The sequence below is a fragment of the Capra hircus genome, chromosome 11, assembly GCF_001704415.2.
Source record: "Capra hircus breed San Clemente chromosome 11, ASM170441v1, whole genome shotgun sequence".
In the NCBI taxonomy this organism is placed as follows: Eukaryota; Metazoa; Chordata; class Mammalia; order Artiodactyla; family Bovidae; genus Capra; species Capra hircus.
Window position 1 is genome coordinate 84,270,547 of NC_030818.1, and position 24,636 is coordinate 84,295,182.

Here is a 24,636-nt window from a genome sequence, read left to right on the forward strand (position 1 = left end):
TGTTCATTGCTTAGTTAATTGGGTTTTGTCCAAATTGCCTTTATAAATCTTCTTACTGTAGATGTTAGCAATCATGCTTATGAGGAAATTAGTAGCTCATGAAGGAAATAGGAAACATTTACACTGAACTAGAATGATCCACTGGACCTTTGCTTTCCAGGACCCTGCAATGCCTAGGATACTGTCATGAAATTAGTTTCTGTCAATATGTTTTTCCTTATAGCACTGGCAATGGTGATGAGGACTGATCACTTTTCAGTCATAAATTACCTAACGTCTCATAGTCTGAATGATAAATCTACCTGCTTTTACAAGGCTGACAAACAATATAAAAAGAGCCATATGCAGCAATAGAAGTAATAAACCTGAGATATGGTAAATTTACTGCAACAAGTTCTTAAATATCTGTCTGAGGAATAATAAAATGTACAAAGAAAGAAAATAGCAGATGTATAAAAGATGCCCTTAACAGTCTTGCTGCTTCAAACTCAGCTCCTTTTGAGTAGTAAATGACAATAAATGACCTCCTCTTTGAAAATAAGAGTTAGTTAACTGAATCTCATTACTTACAAGTGTACAGACCAGTTAATCATTTTATCTCTTTTGGTGCTTTTCAATGTACCTGGTATAATGTTTAGTTTTTTCTTACCTCAAAAAATTTGACTTCTAAATAAATACCTTTTAATATGCAAATCATTCTGTTTTCTTCCCAATTTGACTTCTCACAGGAACCATCTACATTGATTATCTTTCATCTTACTAAACTCCCATTCATTTTTCAAATAATTGCAATTCGATATCCACATTCACTATTTCCTCAGCATTGGCAGCAACTCACTTATTCCTTTCACCTGACAATTCTTTTTGCAACATTTAAAAATCCTTTTTTTTTTCAATTGTCACAGTCAAATCTTTTCTTTTTACAACTCGCAGAACACTAGTTTTATAGACCAAGGAACTTGTTCAAGCATGAACTTGACTTATTTGATGTATCATTGAAGGTAAAAATCTCTATTAAGTTGCTTGTGTGTGTTAGCCGCTCAGTTGTGCCCGACTCTTTGCGACCCCATGGACTGCAGTCCGCCAGGTTCCTCTGTCCATGAGATTTTCCAGGCAAGGATACTGGAGTGGGTTGCCATTTCCTTCTCCAGGGGATCTTCCCATCCCACGGATCGAACCTGGGTCTCCTGCACTGCAGACATAAGAGGCATTTATTCTACATAATCCAGAAACAGTTTTAATTAACTTGCTGCTGCTGCTCCTGCTGCTAAGTCGCTTCAGTTGTGTCCCACTCTGTGCAACCCCATAGACGGCAGCCCACCAGCCTCCCCGTCCCTGGGATTCTCCAGGCAAGAACACTGGAGTGGGTTGCCATTTCCTACTCCAATGCATGAAAGTGAAAAGTGAAAGTGAAGTCGCTCAGTCGTGTCCAACTCTAGGCAACCCCATGGACGGCAGCCTACCAGGCTCCTCCATCCATGGGATTTTCCAGGCAAGAGTACTGGAGTGGTTTGCCATTGCCTTCTCTGAATTAATTTCCTCTTTTATTCAAATTCATTAATAACTGTTTCACACGATTATACATTATTATAAATATTTCATTTTCCTCTATTGTAGATTTACATACATTACATTATATACTTTATATATATATAACTTATCTTTATACTCTCATAAGCATATAAGAAACTCTGTAAGAGCTTTTCACAATTTAATATTTTTATGCTAAACTACATGCATTAGAGTTTATTTCCTATTTCAACAATTAAAGACATATGTTCTACTTGAAACTTCTAATTGACTTCTAATTGAAACTCCTACTGCCCTGATATTAATAGTGAGTTGTTTTAAGTATCAGTTCAGTTCAGTTCAGTCGCTCAGTCGTGTCCGACTCTTTGTGACCCCATGAACCACAGCACACCAGGCCTTCCTGTCCGTCTCCACCTCCCGGAGTTTACCCAAATGTCCATTGAGTCGGTGATGCCATCCAACCATCTCATCCTCTGTTGTTCCCTTCTCCTCCTGCCTTCAATATTTCCTAGCATCAGGGTCTTTTCAAATAAGTCAGCACTTCACATCAGATGGCCAAAATATTGGAGTTTCAGCTTCAGCATCAGTCCTTCCAATGAACACCCAGTACTCATCTCCTTTAGGATGGACTGGTTGGATCTCCTTGAAGTCCATGGACTCTCAAGAGTCTTCTCCAACACCACAGTTCAAAAGCATCAATTCTTCAGTACTCAGACTTCTTTATAGCCCAACTCTCACATCCATACATGTCTACTGGAAAAACCACACCTTTGTTGGCAAAGTAATGTCTCTACTTTTTAATATGCTGTCTAGGTTGGACATAACTTTCCTTCCAAGAAGTAAGCGTCTCTTAATTTCATGGCTGCAGTCACCATATGCAGCGATTTTGGAGCCCCCTAAAATAAAGTCTGACACTGTTTCCACTGTTTCCCCATCTATTTGCCATGAAGTGATGGGACCAGATGCTATGATCTTAGTTTTCTGAATGTTGAGCTTTAGGCCAACTTTTTCACTCTCCTCTTTCACTTTCATCAAGAGTCTCTTTAGTTCTTCAATTTCTGCCATAAGGGTGGTATCGTCTGCATATCTGAGGTTATTGATATTTCTCCTGGCAGTCTTGATTCCAGCTTGTGCTTTATCCAGCCCAGCATTTCTCATGATGTATTCTGCATAGAAGTTAAATAAGCAGGGTGACAATATATAGCCTTGACATACTCCTTATCCTATTTGGAACCAGTCTGTTCCATGTCCAGTTCTAACTGTTGCTTCCTGACCTGCATATAGGTTTCTCAGGAGGCAAGTCAGGTGGTCTGGTATTCCCATCTCCTTTAGAATTTTCCACAGTTTATTGTGATCCACACAGTCAAAGGCTTTGGCATAGTCAATAAAGCAGAAATAAATGCTTTTCTGGAGCTGTCTTGCTTTTTTGGTGATCCAGCGTATGTTGGCAATTTGATCTCTAAGTGACTGACTTACTTAATTATCCCCTTCTTGAAGTAAGAAATGTGTAGTGTATAGCATCAAATTTTCTTCATCTTGAAATACATATTAATATAGAGGTCTTTGTGTGGAAACTTTCCGTACACTCCTTAAGTTTGACTTCCACTAAAAGAATTGTTGGCTTCAAAAGAGTAACACTTTGAAATCTCTTTATATTATCAAATTACTGTTCAAAATGATTATGTTGGGTAATGATCTTACTTGTTTCTCAGTTAGGAAGCAAAAATACATGCTCACAACATCACCAGGTATTCACTTTCCCAATTCAGACACTTTTAGTAGCTGTAATCTGAATAACTCAGAGAAATAAATTTGTATACCCTCAGGGTCTTCCTAAAGACCCAAAGCACTTCTTCATATTATTTAAATGTAAAAATATTTGTAAATGGCTATCCAGCAAATTAGAAAACTATCCATGATTCTGGGATAAACTACAAGAGAAGATTTCATGAAATGTGCATTACGTTGTAAATGAGGAAGCGGTAAGCTTGTCATGTAACTGGTGCCTGTGAATGGTTGCCAGCCAGAGACATTTATCCTATTCAGCCTTCCCATGACCTACAGCTATTCACAAGTCACTTCAAAATCACATTTGTCTCTTGTTGACCTATGTTGAAATAAACCTTATATTAGTTGAATCTAACAGTACTAAGGAATCTGGCAGCAATTCACATAGCTGCTAGTTGCCAATGTAATCACATTTGTCTCTCTGGTGTAACATTTAAATAAATGAAACAGATAATTTTACTAATTTACAATGGACATTTTATGTTTGGTATTTTTCATATAAGCTCTTTATTGGAGCATAATATTAATATGGAAAAATTGACAACCATATCAGAATACAGAATGCTATCACAATCTAGAGCCCTATCAACCCTGTAATTCCTTCAAGTATTTAACCCTCACTCTGAGGATAACCATGTTCTTACCTCAAACGATACATTGATGTTACTTATCCTTTATTTGTGTCATGTTATTGGAATTATAAAATATATATTTTGCTTCTGGCTTCTTTCAAAGGCATCCTTTAAGTTTTTTGCAAGTTTATGTGCACTTTTATTCTTAGCTCATTTTTACTGCTGCTGCTACTGCTAAGTCGCTTCAGTCGTGTCTGACTCTGTGCGACCCCAAAGATGGCAGCCCACCAGGCTCCCCCATCCCTGGGATTCTTCAGGCAAGAACACTGGCGTGGATTTCCATTTCCTTCTCCAATGCGTGAAAGTGAAAAGTGAAAGTTAAGTCACTCAGTCGTGTCCAACTCTTAGCAACCTCATGGACTGCAGCCTACCAGGCTCCTCCGTCCACGGTATTCTCCAGGCAAGAGCAGTGCAGTGGGGTGCCATTGCCTTCTCCGCATTTTCACTGCAGTACAGTATAAATATACCATACCTCATGTATTCATCTTACTTCATGTAGCATTTTGGCAATAATTTTAGAAAAATGTCTTTTAATAGAAGTGTACATAATTATGTTTGATATAAGTATAAATAATGACTCATTAGAGTATGAATATGTTTGATAGATATTCTCAGTATTTCAAAGTGATTTTACAAATTTAGGTTTCCAAAAGTAGATTTATTTTTATTTTTTGATATAACATATGTGATATAAAATTTGTATAGCTTTTCAACTATATAATTCATGGTATTAATTAAATTTACAATTTGTGCAACTATTATATCTATTTCCAAAAATCTTTATTACACAAACTCTGTACCCATTAAGCAATGACTCCCCAATCCTTTCTTCTGCTGACCTCTAATGTATTTTCTATCTCCGTAAACTTGCTTGTTTAACATATTTAAATTATCAGCCATTTGGTATGCAGGGATATTTTATTTATTTTTATTGAAGTATAGTTGATTTACAATGTTTTGTTACTTTCTGGTGTACAACAAAGTGATTCAGTTACAAATATATATATAATTTTTCATTATGGTTTATCACAGTATATTGAATATAATTTCCTATGGTATACAGTAGGACCATACTATTTACCTATTTTATATATAGTAGTTTGTCTCTGTTAATCCCAAACTCCTAACTTACCCCTACCCCCTTTTTCCTTTGGTAACTTTAAATGATTTTCTGTGTCTGCGTGTCTGTTTCTGTTTTGTAAATAACTTCATTTGTATCATATTTTAGATTCTGCATATGATATCATATGATATTTGTTTTCCTCTGTCTGACATAATTCATTTATTATGATAATGTCCAGATCCACTTATGTTGCTGTGAAAGACATTATTTTATTCTTTTTATGGCTGAGTGGTATTCCATGGTATGTGTTCATGTTTGGTGGGGGGGGGGGATTGGAGGGGGTGGGTGGGTGTGGGTCTGGGTGTGTGGGTGTATACATCCTTAACACATCTTTATCCATTCATTTGTCTATGAATATTTAGGTTGCTTCTATGTCTTAGATGTTTTAGATGGGATCAAATATCAGGGACTTTTTGGTGTAAACCAAAATCTCATGGTAGTTTGGACCTTATCAAATGTGCTGCAACAGATAATTTATATAAGTGGAATCTTGTTATATTTTCCATTCATGTTTGGTTTTTGGCACTTAGCATAACATTTTCAAGTTTCATCCATGTTGTAGCATTTGTTAGAATCTCATTTATTTTCATGAGCTGTGTTTCATTATATTTTGTTGATATATTCTCCTGTTGATGGACACTTGAGTTTTTTTAACCTTTTGACTGTGAATATTTACATACAAGTACCCTTTCAGTCCCTTTTTCAAAATTATTTAGCGTATACACCTAGAAGTGGAATGACTGAGGAATGTCAGTTCAAGTGCATGGCTCAATTTTCAATTGGCATGCTTTTTTGTTGTTCAATTATTTTCACAGTTCCTTATATTGATATATTCTGGATGTAATTTTATCAGATAGATATATGATTTGGAAATATTTCCTCCCATCCTATAGGCTGCCTATTTACTTATCTATCTCTTTTGTTTTTATTCTTTCTTTTTTAAAATATAAATTTATTTATTTTAATTGGAGGTTAATTACTTTAAAATATTGTATTGGTTTTGCCATACATCAACATGAATCCTCCACAGGTATACACGTGTTACCCATCCTGAACCCCCCTCCCTCCTCCCTCCCCATACCATCCCTCTGGGTCGTCTCAGTGCACCAGCCCCAAGTATCCAGTATCATGCATCAAACCTGGACTGGCAATTCATTTCATATATGATATTATATTCATATGTTTATTTTTTTATTTTACTGAAAACTACTTTACTTTTTATTTCGTTGCTCATGCTTTTGATGTCACATAAGAATTCCTTGCTAAAGTTAAGGTCATGAAAATTTATCCGTATATTTTCTTTTGGAGTTTTATAGCTTTAAGTCTTATTTTTAAGTCTTTGACTCATTGCAGATTTTAAAATATGATTTAACTTTATTATTTGCATGTGGAAATTAAGCAGTGCTTCTGCAGGTTTCAATTTTTCTACATTCCCATAAATACCTGACATTTTCGTGTTTTCATCTGAGCCATTCTTCTGGTAGAAAATGTTTCATACTCTGATTATAATTAAACATGTAACTGTATTTACAATAAAGGTCAGTATCTTTGCATTTGAGGATCCTATTTTATGGGCTTCCCTGATGTCTCAGACAGTGAAGAATCCGCCTGCAATACAAGAGACTGGGGTTTGATCCCTGGGTCGAGAAGATCCCCTGGAGAAGGGAATGGCTACCCACTCAGTATTCTTGCCTGTGTGTGTTAATTCCCTTCAGTTATGTCCAGCTTTCTGCGACCCTGTGGACCATAGCCTACCAGGCTCCTCTGTCCATGGTACTGGAGTGGCTTGCCGTGCCCTCCTCCATGGAATCTTCCCAACTCAGGGATTGAATCTGCATTTCTTACGTCTCCTACCTCAGGCACTGGCAGGTGGGCTCTTTACCACTAGTGCCACCTGGGAAGCCCTGACTATTCTTGCCTGGAGAATCCCATGGAAAAGGAAACTAGTGGGCTACAGTCCATGGGGTCGCAAAGAGTTAGATGTGACTGAGCGACTAAGCACACACACACACATCCTATTTTAAAATGTAGCGTTCCAGTCTTTTTGCATTTTTCTATTGGAATTAGCTGTTATATACAGGGAAGCCTGGCATGCTGCTGTTCATGGGGTAGCAAAGAGTTGGACACGACTGAGTGACTGAACAACAACAATTCTAAATTTATTAATTCCTAGATTTTGGAATATTTTTTAATATATAATCATATAATCTGAATAATGATCATAAAAACTTTAATTTCTTCTATACAATTTTATGCTCTTTATATTTTTGTTTTACTATTATACTGGTTAGGATGCCTTCTAAAATAGTGAATAGAAATTGTGAGAGCAAAAATACTATTACACTTGGCATATCAAAAGAAATACTTTTAATAATTAGCCTATGTATAAAATTGGGCTTCCCTTGTAGCTCAGTCAGTAAAAAATCTGCCTGCAGTGTAGGAGACACAAGTTTGAACCCTGAGTTGGGAAGATCCCCTGGAGAAGGAAATGGCAACCCTCTCCAGTATCCTTGCCTAGAAAATCTCATGGACAGTGGAGCCTGGTGGGCTGCAGTCCATGGGGTCGCAAAGAGTCGGGCACGACTGAGCAACTAATACTTATGTATAAAATTAGCTGTAGGTTTTTATTTAGTGTTCTTTGTCATGTTATGTAAGTTCCCACCTTCATTACTACAGTGAAGTTTTTATTGTGGGTTTCCAAATACTTTTTTTTCTTAATATATCAAGAACATTGTCACTGTTAATACAGGATAAATTATATTGATTTAATAATCACCAGTCCAGGTTCAATGCATGATACTGGATGCTTGGGGCTGGTGCACTGAGATGACCCAGAGGGATGGTAGGGGGAAGGAGGAGGGAGGGGGGTTCAGGATGGGGAACACATGTATACCTGTGGTGGATTCATGTTGATGTATGGCAAAACCAATACAATATTGTAAAGATATTAACCTCCAATTAAAATGAATAAATTTATATTTAAAAAAATAAAAATGGTAAAATCTTGAATCTCTAGAATAAAATCCAATTTGCAATGACATATTATTCATCATGAGCTTCCTTAATAGCTCAGTTGGTAAAGAATCCACCTGCAATGCAGGAGACCCTGGTTCAATTCCTGGGCGGGGAAGATTCACTGGAGAAGTGATAGGCTAACCACTGCAGTATTCTTGGGCTTCTCTTGTGGCTTGGCTGGTAAAGAGTTGGCCTGCAACACAGGAGACCTGTGTTTCGAAGATAAAGAAGATTAAAACAGAAATTTGCACCTAGCAGAGGGATGCTTCAAAATACAAAGCACTACCTTTGGGATCAGGAAGAAGGTAAAGACCTGAAGAACTCTGAGAAGCCTGCTGATAGCAGCTACAGAAAAATATCCCTGGTCACACTTCCAATGCTGGGGTATGGATTCGATCCTTGGTTGGGAACTAAGATCCCACATGCTGCATCCTGTGGAAAAAAAAAAAAAAAAAACAGAGAGAGAGAGAGAGATTTTCAAATTATGTGCTGACAGAAAGATTAGTGAAACTACCCCCTACAGTCATGTGGAAGATGGAGAGTGTGCCTAAGGGTCTTGTGGATCTGGCTGAGGAAATTTCCAGAAAGAGTGTTGTAAGTTCAAGTTGACTTCTTTATTTGTCTATATGAAAGGTGAAATGAGATAAGAAAGATCAAAGGTGAAATGACCTAAGGAGGAACTGTTGATATTTTTCTCACATTTGTTTCTGTTCATTCCAACCGGAGCTTTGCAGGTGGCCCTAGTGGTAAAGAACTCACCAGCCAATGCAGGGGACTTAAGAGGTTCTGGTTTAGACCCTGGGTTGGGAAGATCCTCTGGAGGAGGGCATGTAACCCACTCTAGTATTCTTGTCTGGAGAATTCCATGCACAAAGGAGACTGGCGGGCTATGGTCCATGGGGTTGCAAAGAGTTGGACACAAAGTGACTTCACACACACACACACACACACACACACACACACACACACTCCAATTTAATGCAACATCTCATGAGTAGTTGGGTTGTTTGAGGTGAAATGAAAGTAGCAGCAAGAAACTGCCCAGGGAGAAATCCTTAAAAATATACATTTGTTAGCATCATTCTATCTTAATTAGGAAAGGGACTTTGGAGCTTTTTGGAAACAAGTCCATTTTACACATTTGGCACATGAAAGACTAGCTCAGAACAAAGGGGAAAGTCACCCAGCATCTCATAAGCTGGTGAGTGGCAGAGCTGAAACAAAAGCTGGTTCTCTTGACATCCTTCTTGCGGCACAGCCTTGAAGCTCTCTTCTCTTTGCAAAGCGAGACAGGCTACTGGTATATACATCTGAAAGCTTAACTGTCAAACTGAATCCAGGCTACTTGGCAGTGTCACAGGGAGAAATAATCTAATGGGTTGAAATGAAGGGAGGAAAATAGTTCTCAGCAAGTGGCATCAACTTACTTGGTATTTTTCTCTTCCTTTATTGTTATAGACATGCTAATGGCAAATCTGAGAAGTTTCTTTTGTGAATCAGGTTAGGGCTATGATCGTTCAAAAAAGCTCATTAGCAATTTATGAAGAGCAGCAAAACTCATCTTCCCTTAATGTGGAATCACTTCAGGCTGTCACTAGAGAAAGAATTGTTGAGAAGTGAATTGACCACATACAGATCCATTCTTTCTTTAACAAAAAAGAAACCCATACAAAGGAAAAGTACCTTGCAATAATGAGGTATGTGTAACACTCAGTCAGAGTTCAGCCCCAGTTACTATGATGCTCTGAACAGAACTACTTTTCTTATTTGCCTACTGCGGGTACCACTCAGGTAGACGTCATAAACATGAGTTATGTATCTGTTAAAGAGCAACAGGATCTCTTTGACTTAAAATTTCATTAAAGCTCTGAAAAGATTGGGAATAATGAAATCCACACTCGGGAGAAGAGATACGTGAAGTTTATTGATTACATTCTGTACACACACTGAATAATCACGTTGACCAGAGTGCATGCTGATGTCAATTCTTGGTTATTCCATCTTAAGAAATAAGCAAGAATTCCCCAGGGTGGCTGATGGGTAGGTCTGTGCTGGGTGAGACTATTTTTCTATGTTCTGTGTGTGGTCCATATAGGCTTATCTCTTGCTCACACTTGATACCTAGGATAACTTACTCCCAGAGTCTTTCAAACTCCTTTTTATTTTATCTCGCTTGTGTTTTAACTTTTAAAATGTATTTTCAAATTGAAGCCTAGTTGATTTACAGTGTGTGTGAATCTCTGCTGTACAGCAAAGTGACTCAGCTATACATTCATTTTTATATTATTTTCCATTAGGACTTATTCCAGGATATTGAATATAGTTCCCTGTGCTATACAGTAGGATCTTAATTTTTCACACCAATGTATTTGGCTGAGGTTCAGAATTTAGGCACTGAATCTTCATCTGATATTTTCTGCTTTGTAAATTTCTTGCTGTCTATTAAATCCCATAAGGCCAGGAGAGATTGTGCGGCAGTATAGCTCTCTGATTATTCTAAGCATATCACATCAGAATTTTCATTGCCATAGTCATCATTGTTCTGACCTCTCTTTCTTAATAAACAAATTTCTGTATTCCAGAGGGGAAGTATGCTGGTTGGCATAGGCAGAGACTGTGTGCTTTGAACTTCATAACGCAATCATTTTATAACTTTAAAATATTAAGATTTGTGTGAAAATTATAATTTGTATTCTATAGAATAAAACATATATTTTTAAAAGATTACTAAAGATTAAAAAAAACAAACAACCTTGTGTTTAAAATGACCCATTAACTCCTTTATCCCTGAGACAATTCTATGAAAAAAATGAGAGCTATCATAATTTTATCGAAACAATGCTTGTTAACAGGTTAAATTTTTCAAAGTTTCAAAATCTTACTGCCTTCAATACAAAGTAGTATCACTTACCATCCATTACATTTGTGAGTGATGGGCAGACAGATTTAGCACAAATTTGTAAGTATCTATGTTTATGCTGCTGCTGCTGCTGCTGATGCTGCTAAGTTGCTTCAGTCGTGTCCGACTCTGTGCGACCCCATAGACGGCAGCCCATCAGGCTCCCCTGTCCCTGGGATTTTCCAGGCAAGAACACTGGAGTGGGTTGCCATTTCCTTCTCCGATCTATGTCTATACCTATGAAAATTTATTTGGTTGAATATTTCAAAAATAGAGATGCATCAGCATATTAATATCTCACTGCTGCTACTGCTAAGTCACTTCAGTCGTGTCTGACTCTGTGCAACCCCATAGATGGCAGCCCACCAGGCTCCCCTATCCCTGGGATTCTTCAGGCAAGAACACTGGAGTCAGTTGCCATTTCCATCTCCAATGCATGACAGTAAAAAGTCAAAGTGAAGTTGTTCAGTCACATCTGACTCTTGGCAACCCCATGAACTGCAGCCTACCAGGCTCCTCCATCCATGGGATTTTCCAGGCAAGAGTACTGGAGTGGAGTGCCTTCTCCGATTAATATCTCACAAGGCCATGTAATTGGACATCACCTAATAATACTAATATTCTATTGCCTAAGATGTTTGTACCAGTGTGACCACTACTCTACTTTCTGGATATTTGTTAAAAATGAAGATACTTGTCTTGGTCCCTTTGGGCTGTTACAACAAAACAACCCAGACTCAATAGCTTATAAATAATAGAAATTTATTTCTCAAATTCCAGAGGCTTGATGTCTAAGATTAGGATGCCAGCATAGTTAGCTGAGGGTCTTCTACCTGGTCCCAGACTCATCGCATCCTCACATGGAGGAAGGAGTTGGGGAGTTCTGCAGCCTCTTTAGGTAGGTCCAGCCTTACTAGGATTACCCCAGTGAGGCATATATTACTCAGACTAGTCTTCTGATGAAGTACCTACAAATAACACCACCTCTGGGGATTAAGATCTCAACATGTGAATTTAAGGATGATGCAAACATTCAGTCTATAGCAGTAACCACACATCTGCCTGGAAACCTTCAGAAGTTTGCCACCAACAGAAAAACTAATGTAAGAATAATGTCCATCAAGCTAGACTTCAGAAACTCCAAGAAACAAGTTCTTATGCCAAGACTTAAGAGAGATCTTTTTAAAAATATGATAAAGTATGTTCTGCACTTAGCTCTCTTAACTTCAATTTTAAGCCATTAAACATGTTTTGAAAATTGTAAAATGATATAGAAACACATTTTTGGTAGTACTTGGCGGGTGTCTCATTTTATAGGTAAGGTTGTCACGCCTACACAGACAGAAATTTCCCTTATACAGTTATAAATCATGTTTTTACCAATTTGTGAAGGCATATTCTTAACAATAAAAAATATTATACTACAGTTAGTTCAGTTGCTTAGTCGTGTCTGATTCTTTGCGACCCCATGGACTGCAGCATGCCAGGCCTCCCTGTCCATCACCAGCTCCCAGAGTTTACTCAAACTCATGCCCATTGAGTTGGTGATGCCATCCAACCATCTCATTCTTTGTTGTCCCCTTCTCCTCCTGCCTGCAGTCTTTCCCAGCATCAGGGTCTTTTCAAGTGAGTCAGTTCTTCACATCAGGTGGCCAAAGTATTGGAGTTTCAGCTTCAACCTCAGTCTTTCCAATGAATATTCAGTAAGACTATTATAATCTAGTGATTTCTAATTATTTCAATGCAATTTAACAATTTCCTAAGCCGTTACTCAGGTTTCCCTGGTAGCTCAGACACTAAAGAGTATGGCTGTCATGTAGGTGACCTAGGTTTAATCCCTGGGTCAGGAAGATCCCCTGGAGAAGGGAATGGCTACCCAGTCCAAAATTCATGCCTGGAGAATTCCATGGACAGAAGAGCCTGGTGGGCTATATTCCATGCAATCGCAAAGAGTCAGACACAATTGCATGACTAACACACTGAGATGCAAGCCATTATTCAATAGCTCTTTAAAGTAGTTGAGGTCACCATGACACTTCCATATAGGTTTTTAAAAATTCCCAATTTTTAAAGTCAAAGCCTCAAGTGTATCTTCTTTTATAATTATCTTCCCAATTATTTTACTGGAGAAATAACTTTTACATCAGGTATTGTGGATAAAGCTATTAATTCCCAATCCACAAACTAAAATATATCTAGATTATCCAAATTATGAATATCAAATTTCTCATCAGTAAAAAGGAAATTATATGACATGTGTTCACAAAGAATTGTACACAGCAAAGTTGATGTATAGAAGATCTGTATCTCAGTATTTGGTTTTTAGAAAATAAAATATTTACTTTCATTCACCCCCATGTAGTATTCTTCAACCATGTCACATTATTTTATGATTTCTATCATTCTTCTCTGATTTTTGACAAAAGTTCATTTCTATGTTAAAAATTATAAAGCAATATAGCTTTTTTCTTCATTATCAAAGAGAAAATTTAATGGGTATTACTCTACTGAAGTTGAAATCAAGATTTCTGGGAGAAATATCAACCACCTTAGATATGCAGATGACACTACTTTAATGGCAGAAAGTGAAGAGAAACTGAGAGCCTCTTGATAAAGGTGAAAGAGGAAAGTGAAAAAGCTGGCTTAAAACCCAACATTCAGAAAGCAAAGATCATAGCACCCATTCCCATCACTTCATGGCAAATAGATGGGGAAAAATTGGAAACAGTGACACATTTTATTTTATTGGGTTCCAAAGTCACTACAGATGGTGATAAAGAGGGTGACACGGGATGAGATGATTGGATGGCATCACTGACTCAATGGACATGAGTTTGAGCAAACTCCAGGAAATAGTGAAGAACAGGGAAGCCTGGCATGCTGCAGTTCATGTCAGTAACCCTGGTTAAAAGAATGGAGGACAAGCTATGTTATTAATCCATTCAAAGTCTTATTGATGACATCACCAGCCTCACTGTTACATGTAGGGTCATAGAAGTTAATAAATGAGATCTAATTTCTCTGGGCCTTCAATATCTAACTGAGAAGAGAAACATGAAAAAGACAGCTGGTATATATTTTGATAGAGGTGATATCAACTGAAGTACACCACACAGTGAGAGAGGGCATTAATGAGGTTTGGAGTGAGGGGTCAGAAGACTGGGTAAGGGAGAGCATTCAGCAAAAAGTGCCCCATTGGGTAGACTGTACCAAAATACAACAAACAAAGCAAATAGACCTCTGTACAAGTTAATTTTGAAAATATGCAGAGTACATTATGAGAAACGCTGGACTGGAAGAAACACAAGCTGGAATCAAGATTGCCGGGAGAAATATCAATCACCTCAGATATGCAGATGACACCACCCTTATGGCAGAAAGTGAAGAGGAACTAAAATGCCTCTTGATGAAAGTGAAAGTGGAGAGTGAAAAAGGTGGCTTAAAGCTCAACATTCAGAAAACGAAGATCATGGCATCTGGTCCCATCACTTCGTGGGAAATAGATGGGGAAACAGTGGAAACAGTGCCAAACTTTATTTTGGGGGGCTCCAAAATCACTGCAGATGGTGACTGCAGCCATGAAATTAAAAGACACTTACTCCTTGGAAGAAAAGTTATGACCAACCTAGATAGCATATTCAAAAGCAGAGACATTACTTTGCTGACTAAGATCCGTCTAGTCAAGGCTATGGTTTTGCCAGTGGTTATGTATGGATGTGAGAGTTGGACTGTGAAGAAGGCTGAGTGCTGAAGAATTGATGCTTTTGAACTGTGGTGTTGGAGAAGACTCTCAAGAGTCCCTTGGATTGCATGGAGATCCAACAAGTCCATTCTGAAGGAGATCAGCCCTGGGATTTCTTTGGAAGGAATGATGCTAAAGCTGAAACTCCAGTAGTTTGGCCACCTCATGCGAAGAGTTGACTCATTGGAAAAGACTCTGATGCTGGGAGGGATTGGGGGCAGGAGGAGAAGGGGACGACAGAGGATGAGATGGCTGGATGGCATCACTGACTCGATGGACGTGAGTCTGAGTGAACTCCGGGAGTTGGTGATGGATGAGGAGGCCTGGTGTGCTGTGATTCATGGGGTTGCTAAGAGTCGGACACTACTGAGCGACTGAACTGAACTGAACTGATTGGAAGATAGAATAATATCACATATCTATAATATATATCCACAGATGTTCATAAACATATAGACATAGACACCTTGTGATTTTCATCCCGAAATTTTCATCATTAAACAAGTGTAACAATACCAACCTCACCAGTTTGTAAGTAAAAACTGAATCCAAGCTGTGTATCTGGCAGAGGGAACAAGTTAAGATTACCTGCTCAAATGGCTAAAACTTTTAAATTAATGTTTGTAAAGAAGATTTTTAAGAGATTTGTATTCATACTTGATGAGTAGTCTTATGGAGGTTTTGAAATAGATTTGGACAAGGGAGCTTCTATAGCAGTCTGCATATTAGAAAACCTCTATTCTTCTTCTTCTTCTTCTTCTTTTTTTTTTTAGTTTTAGGCAATAATTGTCAGGGTTTTAGTTGTCTCTTGGGTTATTTATATTTTGAAAACATAAGATTTACGTCTTTGAAGGACAGAGAGAGAAAGCAATTTTCTTATAGGAGTTTTGGGATATATTTCTCTTTTATCCAAAGTCTACGGTTATTATTAGGCTTCCCACATGACTCAGTGGTAAAGAATCTGCCTGCCAATGCAGGAGACATGGGTTTAACTCATGGTCTGGGATGATCCCCTGGAGGAGGAAACGGCAACACACTCCAAGATTCTTGTCTGGTGAATTCCATGGACAGAGGAGCCTGATGAGCTACAGTCTACACGGTCCCATAGAGAAGGACACAACTGAGTGACTAACACTAACACAACATGAATAGATACGAATAAATAAATAGAATGATAAACTGGTAACAATGACTTATATGCAAGTGGCACTCTGTAGCACATTATACTATTTTTATTTTTAGAATAGTTAATTTAATGAAATAAAATGAACCATGAGTAAAATTATGGGGTAATTAGACTTTCTTTAAATATTTTGTCATGAGAGGTTTAAATTCTAAACTGAAGCCTATTATACAGAGTGAAGTAAGCCAGAAACACCAATACAGTATATTAATGCATATATGTGGAATTCAGAAAGACGGTAAAGACGACCCTATTTGCAAGACAGCAAAAGGGGCACAGATGTAAATGACAGACTTTTGGACTATGTGGGAGAAGGCGAGGTGGGATGATATGAGAGAATAGCACTGAAGCATGTATTATCATATGTAAAATAGACGACCAGTGCAAGTTTGATGCATGAAGCAGGGCACTCAAAGTTGGTGCTCTGGGACAACCCAAAGGGATGGGGTGGGGAGGGAGGTGGGAGGGGGGTTCGGGATGGTGGGACACATGTACACCCATGGCTGATTCATGTCAATGTATGGCAAAAGCAACCACAATATTGTAAAGTAATTAGCCTCCCATTAAATTAATTTTAAAACAAGCCAAAACAAAAACAACAGTAAATAAGACAACAATACAAAGCGTTTGAGATTATTTTTTTCTAGGATGCAGTTCTAAGTAGTGTCTCTTCAAATATTTATTTGATAGAAGACAAATATTTTTTACCTCTAATTTTCATATGAATCAGTCTATTTGGTAATGTTATTAAGCTTCTGTTGCCAGCGCTTTCAAAAGTCTTTCTCCTCTTAATTATGACTTAAGCAAATTTGGTTCTATTTTATTTCCATACTTTTAGAGTTAGTTATCAGCATCATTCATTTTACTAAGTCTTCACATCATTTGATCCCTTATTTCAATACCTGTCTGGCTCGGCTGGCTCTCATCATTCAGTAAGATTTTTAAAGTAAATCTCATGGGTGTTTTATCCCATTATATTTGCAAGAACACATGACTGACTTCAGAATTCTAGGGTCACATTTCTTCTTGGCAGAACTTTGTAGTAATTGCTTCATTGCTTTTTGGTATTGAGTGTTGCTGTGGACGGTTCTCTACTCCAGAGGCACTCATTTTTATCAATTTTGGCAGTTTCTCCTAAGAATATGCTAGACTCCCAATTCTTCTTACTGAATATTTTACTTTAGCAGTTGAATTTTTGAAATTTTCATATACTCTTATTTTTTATAGATTCTTCTACCTTTGAGTTGTGTAGATTCCATAGACTTTCTCTCTGAAGATAATTTCAAAAACTGATACATGACTTCTGTTCCTTATGTAACATCTTTTACTATGGAATGATTTACAATTACTAAGGTTATTTGTCAAAGCTTGTCTATTCATATTTAAGAGAGGGGAACTACAGTGCTTCCTGGAGGTGGTATGTGTGGGAGGTTACATGTTTGTTGGTGGATTTCTCTTTGGTTGCAGAAGTTCCTAGATGGCTTTAAAACTGAGTAACCATGAATATTAGTATCTTGGTGTGGCCAGTTTTAGCATGAAGGTATAATATTGACCATTATCATATGGAAGTTACGAGGGTAGATTACAATTAATGTCAGTAAAGGGTACATCTTTCTGTTTTGCAGTTTAGCAGCTTACTTCTGTGCTCTGTTGAACTGTGTCCCCAAGTCTGGCACTTCCGTTATTAAATTCCACCATAAAATAAATATCTGATCCTATATATGGTTCTGCAAAGAGTAGGCACTAGACTTTTGGGGATGTGGCTGAGAAGTGGAACAACTTTCTGCTCCTTAGTGTACTTTAATTCCAACCACCATCAACTGCAGTAGTGCTCACGCCTCATTCCTAACTCTTATTGATTCTGCAGGACTTACAAACTTTTTTCTTGCTGGTATGTGCAGACATTTGAGATTGATTGTCCTTTGATTAACTAAATTAATTATGATTGCCTTATCAGTGTTCTCATAAATTAGAGATTGAGGCTTCAGCTGTCTCTTGTATCTTATTCTTGTTGCTTTCTGTAGTTTTTGAGGGTAGGGAAAAATCTAAAATTCTTTGGCATCTTATTTGTTCTACTGTTTTCTTGAGAAACATCAAGTTTATAGTATATGTTTCCTTTCATGATTTCTCATCACTTTCATTTTGCAATTTGTGGCGAGCAGAATTCTAAAATCATCTCCAAGATTCCCACCCCTTGGTATACATGCCCTTCATAATCCTCTGCTCAAGGGTAGGCAGGTTCTATGAATATGATGGAGTCATTTCCACAATTATATTAAGTTATGTTAGACTCCTTCATAAGGGGTAAAGAGTGATTCTTTTGCTTGCTTTGAATGAAGAGTCAAGTTGTGAGAGGGCGGCCATTCAAAGTTGAGACTACTTCTGGTCAATAGCCAGCAAGAAAGTAGGATCTCTGTGTTATAATGCAAGGAATTAAATTCTGCCAACAACTATATGAGAATCACAGCCCTGCCTAAACCTTGACTGCAGTCTGGCAAGATCCTGAGCAGAACACCCAGTTAATACCACCTGGACTTCTGCCCGTAGACACAGGAACTTATTTTGTATTCTTTTGAGCCACTGTGTTCGTGGTAATTAGTTATGCAGTAATAGAAATGAGTGTTTGATCTTGCACGTTTGTGGTTTTTGTTTTTTTTTTTCACTTTACCTTGGTATTATACTCATGAGAGTACCATTTCTAATTGTGTGCATTGTACTGGTTGCAGATTGCTCACGTGACTTTCATCTTATTTTTGTTGTTATCTTCTCAAACTTACTATTTATTCAGTTGCCTTAAATTTCTTCTTTTAAAACATAACTTTTTCTTCCAATTTATTGGTATATTTATCTTTCATTTCCTTATAACTGTGAAGGACTATATGTATGAATTTTTTCTCTGTTATTAATAAATTTCCTCCTGGAATTTTTTTTCTTCATTGGTTTTTTGATTCACATCATCACTACCATCAGTTACCTCCCCTCTGCCTACTCTCTTCCCCACCCCCAGTATTTCAGAATTCTAATTTCTTTCTGACTTTTGCCCATCTTTAATTAAGTCATCTATTTAATAAAAAATTTCTGGAGTCACAGGCACATGAGTTGGAAAAGTTCAGAGCTTTAATTCAAGTTTTGCTCTTTGTGTGGGTTTTTTGGTTGATAGTTTCCATCAGTACAAAACAATCTATTCACTCCCATGAGTATAAATCTCATAAAAATTCTGGCATTCAATTTTTTAATGCATTCTACTTCTAACCAAAAAGATTTGTTGCTTTTGAATAAAAGTACCATAAATTTTCCAAATATTATTCATTAGATACTATTACTTCCTCCATCTAGAGCTCTCAAACACATTATTTTTACATACTGTTAATGCATCAATCACTTCAAAGATTTTGGTCATGCTTCTCTGTCTGTTTTTATCTCATATAAACAGGTAAACTTTTGACACATGTAAGAATTTCATGTAAAACAAATTTTTGAAGGACAAACTTTCTCTTATTTCCTTGGGCACACTGACTCATCTGATCCCTGAAGGAATCCATGACAAAATATTTATCATTAATTTCACCCACAGCAGCATAATTTAAACTCTAGTTATTTAAGCTTATAAAACAAATTTGTATAACCACAATGGGAAATGATCTTCTCAGTGGCACAGCGAAACTAATAAAGTAATTATGGCAGGGCTGAGCAGTTATAACCAAACATTGTAAACTCAATTCACATGTATAAAACCATAGAGGCAAGAAAAAATTTTAATGTAATAAGATTAGAAGAATAGCAAGACACAGGGAGTTTCCACACTCTCCTACAGAGAGCTGCTGTCTACCTATTTTCCCAGGAGCTCACCATGGAAATGTCTTTTGTCAACTTATCAAGATTAAATATTTTTAAAATGTCTTATGTGAAAAATATTGTGTTCTTTTAAAAGGTAGTAAAATTCTGGCACAGAGTGGGAGTATAATCTTCAGCAATATTTACAAATAATTTATAGGTTTATTTGCATAAGACCTAATTAGGGAATATTTTATGTTTCATTAGCTAAACAGTTGCTTCTATACTTAGTCTAACACCAAGGCTTAATCCACTTAACAACTTTCAACAAATATTTATTGACAGACCCTTGTGGTTAGGGATAATATTAGTTGCTAGGGATACAAAATGAATAAACACCAGCTCCTTCATTAAAAGTTTTTAAGGCTCAAGATAATGTGGACACATAGCTTTTTAGAATATATTTATTTATTCATTATTTTAATCAATAATTACTTGTTACCTACTAAATGCAAGTTACTGTCTCTATTTTGATACATGCACAGTTTCTATGACTGTATGTATGTTTCATGTTATTTATTAATATTTTAAAATACTCTGCATTTATTCCTTAATATTACATACAGTATGTGTATTATTAATTTTTGAAGTTTTCACTCTTATCCATACATTGCCAGTGCTTATACATAAAATTCTTGTGAATGTCTCTTTCTGAAACTTACTTCTATTATAGCTGTGTGTACTAATTATCTTTCAAGGGACAGCTCTAAGTCATAACCTGCACCCCACTATCATATTTATTCCTATTTAGATATATGTATATAATATTTTACTCTTTCAAATGTTCATAGTGTTCTTTCTGTGTCTTTTAAAGTTTACTTTGTATTAATGTGCATTGTATATTTGCCACCGCCATTATTACCATCAGCAATACCGATGCTACACATTCAACATCCACCTGAGGGCCAACATATTTTATTTCTGTAAGATAAGATTCACATCATATTTGTTTTGTGTTCCTGAAATTGAGAATAGTTTCTGGTACATAGTAGAACCCATTAAACTTTGGCTTCTAATTTGAATGGTCTTATTCAGCTTGTCCACAAATAGGGGGAGAAAAAGGATAATGTAAGAACAATGGTAATAAAGCAAAATTTAGAGCTGCTCAAGTTCCATTTTGAGTTACACTAGTAATAAAATAATATTCATGTTTACCTAAAATAATTCTACTTTCTATAATACCCAGAGTGTGACTTGCGATTATAATAAAATCTGTCATCAATATCTTAATAATTTGCTATGAATAGATAACAGGATACATATGACATGGATCTAGTAAACATGTCATCTTTATAATTTTTTATAATCTTTATAATTTTTTATATCAATTCAATTGTGTACTATTTGTTTAGTTTCTCATTCTACTAAAATAATTTTTAACTTTATTTTCCGAAGTTTACATTTTAAAAAAGCAATTTTGCTTATGAAAGTGTAGAAGAGAAGATTTTTTGAGGCACCCTACACAAATATTTTTCAATACATTTTTAAAATTTTCAGATATGAGGAGACTCTCCAGGGACAAAAATAATTATGAACTGAGTGAGGAGTAAGCATATATGATATCAAGGGGTTGAGCTGAAAATAAACACCTATTGAGAAATAGATTTAAGGGTCTAGATCTGATAGATAGAGTGCCTGATGAACTACGGAATGAGGTTCGTGACATTGTACAGGAGACAGGGATCAAGACCATCCCCATGGAAAAGAAATACGAAAAAGCAAAATGGCTGTCTGGGGAGGCCTTACAAATAGCTGTGAAAAGAAGGCAAAGAGCAAAGGAGAAAAGGAAAGATATAAGCATCTGAATGCAGAGTTCCAAAGAATAGCAAGAAGAGATAAGAAAGCCTTCTTCATCGATCAACGCAAAGAGATAGAGGAAAACAACAGAATGAAAAAAACTAGAGAGCTCTTCAAGAAAATTACAGATACCAAGGGAACATTTCATGCAAAGATGGGCTCGATAAAGGACAGAAATGGTCTGGACCTAACAGAAGCAGAAGATATTAAGAAAAGGTGGCAAGAATACACAGAAGAACTGTACAAAAAAGATCTTCACGACCCAGATAATCATGATGATGTGATCACTAATCTAGAGTCAGACATCTTGGAACGTGAAGTCAAGTGGGCCTAAGAAAGCATCACTACGAACAAAGCTAGTGGAGGTGATGGAATTCCAGTGGAGCTGTTTCAAATCCTGAAAGATGATGCTGTGAAAGTGCTACACTCAATATGTCAGCAAATTTGGAAAACTCAGCAGCGGCCACAGGACTGGAAAAGGTCAGTTTTCATTCCAATTCCAAAGAAAGGCAATGCCAAGGAATGCTCAAACTACTGCACAATTGCACTCATCTCACATGCTAGTAAAGTAATGTTCAAAATTCTCCAAGCCAGGCTTCAGCAATACGTGAATCGTGAACTCCCTGATGTTCAAGCTGGTTTTACAAAAGGCAGAGGAACCAGAGATCAAATTGCCAACGTCCGTTGGATCATGGAAAAAGCAAGAGAGTTCCAGAAAAACATCTATTTCTGCTTTATTGACTATGCCAAAGCCTTTGACTATGTGGATCACAACAAACTGTGGAAAATTCTGAGAGAGATGGGAATACCAGACCACCTGACCTGCCTCCTGAGAGATCTATACGCAGGTCAAAAAACAAGAGTTAGAACTGGACATGGAACAACAGACTGGTTCCAAATAGGAAAAGGAGTACTTCAAGGCTGTATATTGTCGCCCTGCTTATTTAACTTATATGCAGAATACATCATGAGAAACGCTGGACTGGAAGAAACGCTGGACTGGAAAAAATACAAGCTGGAACCAAGATTGCCGGGAGAAATATCAATCACCTCAGATATGCAGATGACACCACCCTTATGGCAGAAAGTAAAGAGGAGCTAAAAAACCTCTTAATGAAAGTGAAAGAGGAGAGTGAAAAAGTTGGCTTAAAGCTCAACATTCAGAAAACGAAGATCATGGCATCTGGTCTGGGAAATAGATGGGGAAACAGTAGAAACAGTGTCAGACTTTATTTTTTAGGATTCAAAATCACTGCAGATGGTGACTGCAGCCATGAAATTAAAAGACACTTACTCCTTAGAAGAAAAGTTATGACCAACCTAGATAGTATATTCAAAAGCAGAGACTTTACTTTGCCGACTAAGGTCCGTCTAGTCAAGGCTGTGGTTTTCCAGTGGTCATGTATGGATGTGAGAGTTGGACTGTGAAGAAGGCTGAGTGCTGAAGAATTGATGCATTTGAACTGTGGTGTTGGAGAAGACTCTTGAGAGTCTGTTGGACTGCAGGGAGATCCAACCAGTCCATTCTGAAGGAGATCAACCCTGGGATTTCTTTGGAAGGAATGATGTTAAAGCTGAAACTCCAGTACTTTGGCCACCTCATTCAAAGAGTTGACTCATTTGAAAAGACTCTGATGATGGGAGGGAATGGGGGCAGGAGGAGAAGGGGACTACCGAGGATGAGATGGCTGTATGGCATCACTGACTTGATGGACGTGAGTCTGGGTGAACTCCGGGAGATGGTGATGGACAGGGAGGCCTGGCGTGCTGCGCTTCATGGGGTCGCAAAGAGTCGGACACAACTGAGCGACTGAACTGAACTGAACTGATCAGCAAAATAATCTGTAAACTAAGCTTTTAGACAGCTATAAATTAATCCCAGATTAATTCAAGGACACTAGAAAAGAGTAAAGTATCTGAGTTGTGACCTTTATTCACCAGTTATAGTCAATTTACACTCCCTGTTTTCAACATATAAAGATAAAAAGAGAAAGAAAACCATATTTAAACTGATGTAGAATAGCATATTTAAACAGGCAAGGTATTTTTAGAGAAATAATAACAAATCCAAAGTGAAAAAGACAAATGAATACTAGATTTAGATAAGCAAAGGACATTAGATTTTATAATAATTCAGTTCAGTTCAGCTGCTCAGTCATGTCAGACTCTTTGTGACCTCATGGACTGCAGCACACCAGGCCTCCCTGTCCATCACCAAGTCCTGGAGTTTACTCAAACTCAAGTCCATTGAGTCGGTGGTGCCTCAAATATTTAAAGAAATAAAATATGAAGATAAAATAAGAATGCAAGAAAGTATTGAAAATAACGAAATGGATTAAAAATAACATACAAATTTAGAAATAAAATATATTTTTATGTCTAAATGTTTTAACAAGAGCTTAATTAAAACAAAAAAAATGGAAATAAAATCTGATTTTGTTGAAAAGACCAGTGAAAGCGATAAATCTTCAGCTAGGATAACCAAGAAAAAAGAAGACACAAATGACCACTATCAGAAATGAAAGACTGAACACTAGTACTGATCCCATGGGTTATTAAGATAATAAATGAGCCAAAAAGGGTAATAAAAGTTAATAAAGGAATAGTGTGCATAAAACTATGTCCATAAATGTTACAGTATAGATGATATGAATCAATTATTTGAGAGACTCAAACTACCAAAACTAACAGGACGATAAATCGGTTATTTTGAATATATATTTATATATATATATTCAATATATGTATAATAGACATATACATACATATATATTCAATGATTAAGAGTCTTTTAAAAATGAAAGCATATTTATGTCCCTGAAAAAAGTCATTTTATGACACTAAGGTGATAGAATACTTTGAATAGAAAACATAATCTTTGAAATGACTATATAATTGCCCCCAATGACAATAATTTAAAACACAAAGGCTTCTTTATATTTTACTGGAAATTTTAAGACTATTTAGCCTCCAATGTAAAAATAAATAGCAGCTAATTCTTACATAACACTTTTTATAAACCTGGAATGACTAACTATTTTGCCTATACTATAGTGGCGCAGTGGTAAAGAATCTGTCTGCCAAGGCAGGAGA